Here is a 7,722-nt window from a genome sequence, read left to right as displayed (position 1 = left end):
CCGACAAATAGTCAGGCTATATTCCGTCGCTCTCGGGGAACTCAGATAACTGTCAAAATGATTCCTTCTCTACCCTCTATACCTTTAGTATGCCGTTTTATCAATAGCATAACCCTAATCAAGCCTATCTCTATTTAATCATCGGACTTCCTCACGCTCTATTCAGGACAAACAAAACAAATTTAATATTCCATTTATATCTATTAACTATTATTTAATAATACAAAATTTTCGGGTTTAACTTCATGATTTTCTGGATATTTATAAACTTAACATAAAGTTGCAGAGTGGCAAGAAACAAGAAAAAAATAGCAATTTATATCTGGTTATGTATGTAGGAAAGGCTGTAACGGGAGTACCATTAACATAGATAAAGGAAATAGTCGAATAGAAACGAGGATCGAGTAATCGAAAAAGAAGAGTTTGAGCTACGAGAGAGAGAGGTTGTGTTTTCGGTGCGCGGCGTAAATGGAAGCGAAAGAAGAGAAAATTATAAAAAATTTGTGTAAATTAAATATAAGACAATTGAACGAAATAAAGTTATGATTTACTAATGAATCCGTCGACAATAGTTATTGCGAGAAAGTAGCTTCAAATTCGACAAAACCGGGAGGATTATACGGGCATTTGTATAAGTCCCCCCACATAAATGGGGCCCGTCCAGTAAAATAAAAAAAACAATATTGTAAATCAATCATTAACTCGTGTGTACATTATTGCCACAAAGCATAAAACACCCAGGAGAGGCAGAATTTTGAACGTCCAGAAATTTCTGCAAAGGAGAGAACGAGACAGCACATTGAGCCGCACACACACAAAAATGGCAATGTAACGACAGGCCTAAATTTCACGAGAGCGAGTGAGACAGAGCATGACAGCAAAGGCAAGAAAAAGGGCAGTTACGGCCTTATCCGTCAAGCTCATGCATGTCTGAGCGACGGAAGAACCACAGAGGACAACGAAAATTAGAGAAGAAGCACATAAATAGTGCACAAGAGATGATAAAAACTATGATGTGAAACTGTAAGAGAGGCAGCGGAACAGATGGAAAAGAGGCACACAGAGAGTGCATAAAAGAGTGTTGAAACTTCGATGTCGAACTGTTAGAGAGAGAAGCAAGGAGTAACAACAATATCTATCGTTGCTGATAGTCGCGTCTTTACTTCGCTCCGCCTAACAATTATTTTTTTCGGTGATTTAAGAAGAGTAATTGCATTCTAAACCGTTTATTGTGTTTGTAACTGATTGTGCATTCCATTTGCTACATGTGCATAGCCAGTTCTCGTGTTTTCGTGTAGTTATTCCCAATTTTTATTTCAATTTGTGCTTTCTTTCCTACCCCGTCATTCTTAGTCACCGCTGCATTGTTGTTGACATATGTATGTCGGTGCACTCTATCTGAGCCGCTCTATATTTTTATCTACATTTTAATCTTCTCTGCATAAATACTAACACAGTCGTATCGCGTTTGCCGCCTCTCTCTCCGCGTCCGACACTTTGTGTTTTTCGTGTTCATTTTGTGTTTGTGATTTTGCGACGGCCATTTGTTCGTTGTTGTTGTTGTATTGATCTGCGTTATGGTTTGTGCAACCTGATCAGTATTAGTTTCGACTCAAGTCATGTTCCCATTCATGCAGCACGATTTCGTTGATTCTCTGTCCGACTCATCATTGGGTCAGGTAAAAGGCATATGCAATAGCATAGGTAGGACTTTAGACCTTGTCTTTACTACCGACTCAACGAACACTCTAGTCCACAGAGGTTCCCCCCTATCTTTTCCCGAAGACCTTTACCATCCCACCCTGGAAATTGATGTTCAGCTGCCTTCTCCTGGTCCGACCAAATCCTGCATAAAGCCTTCGGCTATATTTTGCTTCAAGAGGGCTGATTTTATCTCTTTGAATATATTGATAGATTGGTCATTCCTCGACGACTTTCATGAGATCGAGTCCGCCACTAACGCCTTCTACAGCACCGTTTTTTCCATCTTTCCTACCTTTGTTCCATTAGTGTCCATTCTCAGAAATATTTCTGGACCTATTTGGTTCACTCCTCGGCTAATAAACCTAAGAAATTTAAAATCTCGTTTATATAAGAAGTTTAAACTGTCTAGCTCGCAGTCAGATTTTTCTAAGTATTCAATTGCAAAATCCAAATTTTCCATTTGTAATACCCTATGCTATAACAGTTATTTGGCTAAATGCAAGCTCAACTTTAAACAAGATCATAAAAAATTCTTTTAAGTTTTTTAACTCTAAACGTAATTCCTCACAATATCCCTCTTCTTTACACTTAAATGGTACTTATGACGAAAACAATTCCGATATTGCTAACCTATTTGCTTCATTTTTTCAACTTTGCTACTCTGCTCCTTCTAATAACATGCCCATTATTCTCGCTTCACCTAACGACTATCCTGTCGCGCACTCACATTCTATCCCTTTAAATAGTTCAAGTTGTATCCATCCCCTCTATATTGATTATGATGGCCTTAAAACTAATTTAAAATCATGTAAATTTTCTTTCTCCACTGGTCCAGATTTGGTTCCCAGTGACGTGCTTAAACTTTGTGCGGATTCTCTTTGCGCGCCTCTCTTAAAACTGTTCAACCTCTCTCTCGACCTTGGTGATTATCTCACCGTCTGGAAGGAATCATACATAATTCCTATTCATAACGAGGGGGAACGTTGTGAGTTGCTGCGGACACCGCAACTCTACGGTTATACCCGATACTAAGTCAGTATGGCTCTCCTCCGGCAGACGCCGCTAATATTAAACGACACGACAAAGAGTGCGTGCGAGGGAGACAGAAAATCAGTCTGAGCGTGACGTCGGGCGCTGCGTAGCCACTGCAAATTGATTTGTTCCTATTGGCTATAAAAATGATCTGATCTGATCCAGATTCAGCAATCTGATAGATATGGTCATTATCTATGATTCTGCGTTTTTAGTTTTTTCGAATCTGCAATATTGTGGATGCAACAGATTTTCGTTCTTTGTGTGGGCGGAAGGGGGTGGGGCGAAATTTTGAGGCACACGTTTTATAGTAAGATCGAACAGGAGTGCGGATACCAAATTTGGTTACTCTAGTCTTAATAGTCTCTGAGATTTTTGAATATCCCCAGATTTTCGTCCTTTTCGGGGGCGGAAGGGGGTGTGGCGAAATTTTGAAACAAACTCGTCTCGGTCCGATATATTAGGAGTGTGGATACCAAATTTGGTTGCTCTAGCTTTTATAGTCTGAGATCTAGGCGCTAATGTTTTACTCTAAGCAAAGCCGCCTATGCTACGTGTGTGTTAGAGAGAGACAGGGCGAGAAAAAATGAAATTCTTTTCTTGATGCTGGCTATAATAATAAAACGATCCAATTCAGATTCCGCAGTCTTAAAGATATGGTCATTCTCTACAATTCTACGTTTTTGGTTTTCTCATATCTTTAAAATTGTGGATGCCACAGATTTTCGTCCTTTGTGGGGGCGGAAGTGGGCGGGGCGAAGTTTTGAAATATTTTTGTAGCAGTGACATATCACAGAAGTCTGGATCCAAAACATCGTTGCTCTAGCTCTTATAGTCTTTGAGCACTAGGCGCTGAAGGGGACGGACAGACGGACGGACGGACAGACAGACATGGCTCAATCGACTCGGCTATTGATGCTGATCAAGAATATATATACTTTATGGGGTCGGAAACGATTCCTTCTGGACGTTACACACATCCACTTTTACCACAAATCTAATATACCCCAATACTCATTTTGAGTATCGGGTATAAAAAGGGGTATAAATCAGATGTCTCAAACTACCGTTGTATCTCCAATTTATCTGCCATTCCTAAAATTCTTATTCTAATTCCTATACATAAAAAGGGGTATAAATCAGACGTCTCAAACTACCGTTGTATCTCCAATTTATCTGCCATTCCTAAAATTCTCTTCGAAAAAATTATTACTTCTCCGCTCCAACACTTTTGCAGTTCCCTGTTATCTCTAATGCGTACCTTTGCAATCGTTCTCATCGTGTCTGCTTCCAATCTTCTCTTTCTTAACTAGTTTTTGTCTCTTCGGGTGTGCCGCAAGGTAGCCATCTCGGGCCCTTATTATTTAATCTCTTTATCAATGATTTTCCCCAAGTCCCCGAGTCCTAATGTATGCTGATGATGACAAGCTTTGTTTTTCCTACAGCGATCCGGTGTCCCCGTTATTTCTTCAATCGGATCTCGACGCTCTCAACCATTGGTGTATTATTAATGCTCTTCCTCTTAACATTTCCAAATGTAACGTCATGACCTTCCATCGCACCAAGCCTTACATTTTTGACTTCACAATTAATAACATTTCCTTGGAACGCCTGTACAAAGTTAGTGACTTAGGCATTATCTTTGTACCAAACTTATGTTCTAATTCTCATATATCCGCTATTTCGAATAAAGCCAAAAGAGTCCTTGGCTTTATCAAAAGATGGTCGAAGGAATTTTCTGAACCCTATACCACTAAACTACTCCAAGTGTTTCTTGTACGGCCTATCTTGGAATATGGTTCCTGTATCTGGTCTCCCCATTAATAAAAATATCAAGATATGCTTGAGTCCGTTCAAAAACAATTCCTTATCTTTGCCCTGCGCGGAGAGTCGGCTGCGTCTCATTAACTTGCATTCGCTTGAAAGCCGTAGGACTTGTCATGGAATTCGCTTTCTCCACAAACTTCACCTAGGCGAGGTTGAATCCTCGGCCCTCATTAGCCTTATCAGTATTGCTGTCCCATCCCGCCCGATGTCCTTCAAACTACTCTGACCATGAATCTTTCCGTAATTGTTCCACCTTTTTTCCTTTGATACTTGAGCTTCCAAAGTAAAATCTTCTCTTATGAATAATTTAAGTTAACTTTCTTCTTCCTTGTATTGTGTACCGAACTTTCCAGTAGCTGATAATTTTATGATTTGTACAATTCTATTTTTACACAGTTTAACTGTCCATAGTTGAACTCTAAAAATTAAACATTAACCTTAAAAAGAAAAGAAAAAAAAAAACACAGAGAGCGGTATTCACATACACAAGCTACGGCGTTATCCATCAGACGTGTGTATGGGTGCAGAGAATCCGGAGAGCAGGCTTCACACACAACGACGACGGCATCAGCCAGCAGATGAAAAGAAGAAAATCAAAGGCTACGCATACACAGGCTACGGCATTATCCATCAGACGTGTGTATGGGTGCAGAGCAAAGAAACGACGTAGGAAACAGTTAGCATAATAACGAAAGATGTCAAAGAAAAAAAATCACAGTAAGAGTAACAGAGATAAAGTATAAGATATTTAAAGAGTGAGATAAAACATATTATTCGTAAACATTAATCAAAATCCTTAAACATTATTTTAAGTTTATATCATTTAGTTACAATACTATGGAGCCATTTTGTTGCAAAGAAGCTCAGAGGATCAACAGTTTCACCCAGTAGAGTATAAGAGTACGAAGACTACGCCAACTGAAGAGAAATATCATTCATATGAGTTGGAGGTCCGGCTATAATCCAAGCATTGAAAAAATGGAGAGTATACGTATTGGGGATGAAGATACAAATTGTTACAGATTGCAACGCTTTTGCAATGACGATGAAAAAACCAGAAGCTCCCTTAAGGGTAGCCCGCTGGAGAATAAAATAGTCCGCAAATTGTGGCATGGTAGATATTTAGTCGAAAAAGTAGGAGAAGAGGAGGTACCTAACCGGACTAACACACTGGCAGAGCACATGAAAAAGTATCATTCGGGACGAATGAGGATGTCGGATGGCCGAATGTAGGAAAGGCTGTAACGCGAGTACCATTAGCATAGAGAGAGGAAATAATCGAATAGAAAAGAGGATCGAGTAATCGAAAAAGAAGAGTTTGAGCTACGAGAGAGAGAGGTTGTGTTCTCGGTGCGCGGCGTAAATGGAAGCGAAAGAAGAGAAAATTATAAAAAATTTGTGTAAATTAAATATAAGACGAATAAACGAAATAAAGTTATGATTCATTAATGAATCCTTCGACAACAGTTATTGCGAAAGAGTAGCTTCAAATTCGACACAACCGGGAGGATTATAGGCTATTCACACTGACGACCATCCACCATCCATTTCTGGGATGTTACGTAATGGTTTTGCCGTTCGCAAAAGTTCCCAGTTAGTCCACCATCCTTTTTGGATGTTCCTAAACCACACGTTTCTATGCGATAGTTAGCCGATGGTTTTCAAATGCAACTCTGAATAATTGTCATTCACAACGAAAAAATGGTCTTCACTGCGAAAACGTAAACAATTATTGTGACAAAACAAAACAAAAAACAACAACAATCATGCCCAATGGCTCGGATGCATTCAAGGCTGGCGATGAGATTGAGTGCGGCATGGCAGAGTCTGCCAGGCTGAAGTTGCAAGTGTGTGGCGAATAAATGGCAGACGACTCACAACATAGAACAAATATTTCTATGCTCTGTAAATGCTTTATGTTATTTATAATTATTCTTTAATAATAAGTTTTTTTCGGACATTATCGAGTTGGATCTGGGCGGATCATGTAGCTCCAGCACCTTTTCTGCCAACAAGGGCCCCCGCCAAAGCGAACCAAAAAAGACGACACTTCTTGGATGGCAGAGATAGCCAGAGACCGACTCGAAGAGCAGAAAGACCTTCACAGGAAGATGGAAGAACATGAAATGAGGCAGGAAAAGATGGTCGAGGACCTCATCAACCCGAAAAAAATTCAAGAATGAATTATTGGAAGTGCTGGGAAATATAAATAAATAAGTTTATAATTTGCATTATGGTCTAAACAATATTTTGCGATTGCAGATCGTATCTGTTCTGCTGAGTGATTAAAATCACCAGAACTGTTGCTGCTATTGGGCTGTTCGCATACTTTGCTGTTGAACCACGGCCGAAATAATTGCTACATCTTCATCATCCATTATAAGCAAATTTAATGTACTTTTTATTGGCATCAGCTGTTTTTGACGGATGGTGGCGGTTGGTGCCAGTGTGAATCGGAGCTTCACATCTGTCAAAAAATCTCACCATTCCCCCGGGATGGGCTCAGTGTGCAGAGCCTATTATACGGAATTGCTCATGTGTTGCTCATGAGTGACTGAAAAAAAAAGAGTTGTTCACTTGAGTGAGCAACTGAACATGTTCCTTCCAAACTGTTATTTTTTGCTCACTTGTTCTTTGCTCTTGCTCATATTTGCTTTTACTTCACACTTTTTGTATTACCTGCAAAGCTGTTTACTCTTTCAAAAATTCATTATGTCGCTAATTCGAAGGTATAGTGAAATTTTGAATCAGTTCGAGGAAGTGGGACGCCAGGAACCCATATATTGCAAATCTGTTTTGAGTTGCAAATCTCAAAGCAGCTTAAGCTGTCATGTAAAGAGCATGCATCCGGCGTCTATGGAGCCCGTTATCCGGCAAAACACCGATGGCCCGATTGTTGTGCAAAGTGCCCAACCAAAATTAACAAGCTTTGCTGAAAAGCCTGTACCAGCGAGCAAAGAGCAGCAAGTTGGACTTCAACTTGTACAGATGATCGTCAAGGGTCATCACGCCTTGCGCTTGGTCGAAGAACCAGAATTAAAATCTATTTACGATTTGTCGCACCCCCCAAACTATAAGCTTCCGACGAGGAAAACATTAACCAGCTCCTTGATTCCCAAAATTCGTGACGAGTAGACTGTTACGATAATAGAAGAGCTA

At 39.9% G+C, this 7,722-nt stretch overlaps 1 long non-coding RNA gene across 1 annotated transcript; it reads left to right on the top strand.

Annotated features, from left to right (window-relative positions):
• The first annotated feature begins 409 nt into the window (after positions 1 to 409).
• On the top strand, positions 410 to 7,161 carry LOC117186148. Its single transcript, XR_004471279.1, has 2 exons — positions 410 to 1,206; positions 4,960 to 7,161. It is a non-coding gene; the product is annotated as an uncharacterized LOC117186148 (long non-coding RNA).
• The last annotated feature ends 561 nt before the right edge of the window (positions 7,162 to 7,722 follow it).

This window comes from Drosophila miranda, chromosome XR (genome assembly GCF_003369915.1).
Source record: "Drosophila miranda strain MSH22 chromosome XR, D.miranda_PacBio2.1, whole genome shotgun sequence".
NCBI lineage: Eukaryota > Metazoa > Arthropoda > Insecta > Diptera > Drosophilidae > Drosophila > Drosophila miranda.
The sequence above is the reverse complement of the archived record's forward strand: the minus strand, read 5'-3'. Positions and strand labels throughout refer to the sequence as shown.